The following is a 2,947-nucleotide window of genomic DNA, read 5'->3' as shown; positions in this document are numbered from 1 at the left end:
CGCCGGGCGTCCAGGGCGGGGAGGTGGCTAGGCTCTCCCGGCGTTCCTGGGGAGAGAGCAGAGGGCGGGGCAGGCGTTAGTGCTGGGGCCCTCCAGAGCGGGGGCTCTAGAGGGTCCGAGTGGGTTCGGCCTTCGCACAGCGGGGTTAGCCGGGGACCAAGGTAGGGGGAACTTGCAGTGTCCTGCTTTCAAGCCTGGGGCTTTCACAAGCCCGTGCTGACTGCCCCTGCGCAGTAACAGGGAGCAGATGACGGGGTTGTAGAACGATCACTCCAGGGACCAACCCCGGGATGCACTGAGTAAACCTGAGCAAGTTGCTCCTGCAACGGAAGCAACTCATTTTCCTCCAGGGTTAAATGGGGTGTGGCATCAGCATGGGCTACTTACTGGGTGCTTGTGAGGATTCAGGGAAGTAACTCATGTAAAAGGGCATTACACGGAGTAGATGTCTTGGAAGCGAGTAAGTGTTCAAATGATTACTTACCTCAAAAACATGCTGAAAGAATAGACATGAAACTAACCAAAGTGGCTACCTGTTAAGAAAATGGGGTGAACCTGGACAGGATCCACAGCCTGGGGTCAGAATCAGGTTTTTAATGTACTACTTTTATATGTTCTTTGAACCACCTGCATGTATTCTCTATTCAAAAATGTAAAGCTAAAAAATACTGAAGATCAGACCCTTCATCCCTGGCCTCTGGCTAATGTGACCATGATCACTCCTAATTTTCCCTTGGACACTGGCAGATGGAAACGTAAGGGGGAACTGTTCTTCCTCCCTAGGCCAGCACATTCCCTCACAGACTTCTTGCCTTCCATAGGGTGGAGAATGTGGTCTCAGTGAAGCCAGGTTAGTGAAATTTTTGAAGTTATAAAGCAGCACACCTCTGCTAACACCACCATAGCTGCCTCCTACCTATTAGGGACTTGCCAGTTTGCAAGGTTCAGACTCATCCTTTCTCTCTCAATAGAGCCTCATAGTCAACTGATGAGCAGCTGACATTATCACCGTTTTTTACTAGATGATGGAAATGCAGTTCATAGGTATAAATAACTATTCAGTGTTCGGCCCCATTAGGAAGTGTGTGTGTGTGTGTGTGAGAGAGAGAGAGAGAGAAAGAGAAAGAGTTTGAGAGAGGAGACTACTGCTTACTGGCTACACCATACCTAACTCGACTGGCTGGGAAGTGCAGGGCTTGGGGACCCATATCCAGTGCAGATATGCTAAATCATCCAAGTGTCCATGCAGTCAGATTTCCAGCATTCACCCCAGTCAGCCTCCAATTCAATCCAGATTCACAGTAGCCATCCCTCAGAATCCAGAGCTAGCCGGCCCATTCAGTGTCTCCTTCCCAAGCAAGATGTAGACCCACCCACAGACCCATTCTCTCATCCAATCAGAAATCAACCACAGCAAAGCCAGGCGACCTCTATCTAATCAGAATCTAAATATCCTGATTAAAAGGAAGCAAGAGCCATAAAGTATATGTCTACTAGGTGAATCCATACTCTGAAGTGGAATCTTTCAACCTAAAGAGGAATGCTGTATAGCAATGTGAACAGGAGATTCTCCATGGGATGACAATACTGGCCTGACCCCTAGAGACATCCCAGGACATGCAAGACCCCAGTTGTTATGTAGGAGAGTTAAAACTCAGTGTGAAAGTCACTGTTTTACTCCTAGGGTTGACTTGTGTATACGTGAGCACCAGACCTTGGGATCTGCTGACATCCCTGGGGGCTCTGGGTGCAGGCATGTGGCCAGGAGGCTGACCCAATCCTGCACAAGCATAGAGGCCAAGGAACCAGGGCTCCTCAGCCTAAAGAGAATGCTGGGAGGGGAGCCTCCCGGAGCTGTGTGAAAGGTCTCTAACGGGTGGTCTCCACCCTCAGTAGCCACAAAGAGAGACTAGAGTGAGCAAGTGGAAAGGGTACAGTTTCCTTCTCAAGTCTGCGTTGAAAGCTGGGAGCAGTGGTAAACAGCGCCTTACTGCTTGGAGGTGGGCTAGGGCCTGAGCTCATCAGACTACCAGGTCTGTATCCCAACTCCGTGTGCAGGGAAGAGGTGGGATACAAGACACAGAAAGACTGTGGGAATTGGAGCTGTTCACTTTCTGACAAAGGTCTTGATAACCAGAACCCTTTGGGAGTGCACATGGGTGAGAATTCAGAAAGCAGCCCCCACTTCACCCAGGACCATCACCAGTGCCAGGCCTTGAGTAGGGTAAAGGTGTGAGCAGCGCAGGGTCAGAAAGGAACTAGCAGGCCAAGCAACTCCTAGTTAAGGAGCCGAGTTTCCTCAGAAAGGGAAACTGAGGTCTAGAAGTAAGAGAGGGGTTGTCTAGATTCACGCAAGGATTCGGGTGCAGATCTGGGTGTAGAACCCAACTCCTGACAATGAGTGGCAGTCTGTTCCATCCCCTGGGGCAGAAACCAATTGCTTTTGGGAGCCAGACAAGGAACATGACGAATAGGATGAATGTGATATAGCCAGATTTAGATAGCACAGAGAGGGGAAGGAACCAGACTGTATATGCTTGGACTCAAGGCATTTAAAAGTCCATTAAAAAAAAAACAAAAAACAGGGCTCTCCCTGGTGGCGTAGCAGGTTGAAGCACCACACTGGGGAGCAAAGGTCACATCAGCATGAGTTCGATCCCTGCCCCGGAGCTGACCCACATGGTGCAGCAGACCTCTCCTGACCCGCCCGCTGCTCCCCTCAGCAGTGCACTTCGTCAGTTGGCCTGTTCTGCTCGCCATTTTGTGGTGAATCCTCTCATCCCCTGCCCACTGCACCTCTGGCCTGTACCCCTGTTCTGTATGCATAAATAAATAAATAATCAATCTTTAAAACAAACCACCAACCCTGGGCCATAAAGGGCTGTGGGTTTTCTCTGTGTTCTACAGTCTTTTTGGCCAAACTACAAAGTCAGAAGCCATGAGTTCC

The sequence above is a fragment of the Condylura cristata genome, unplaced genomic scaffold (assembly GCF_000260355.1).
Source record: "Condylura cristata isolate star-nosed mole 26May11 unplaced genomic scaffold, ConCri1.0 scaffold00021, whole genome shotgun sequence".
Taxonomy (NCBI): Eukaryota; Metazoa; Chordata; class Mammalia; order Eulipotyphla; family Talpidae; genus Condylura; species Condylura cristata.
Note: the sequence above shows the minus strand (reverse complement) of the source record.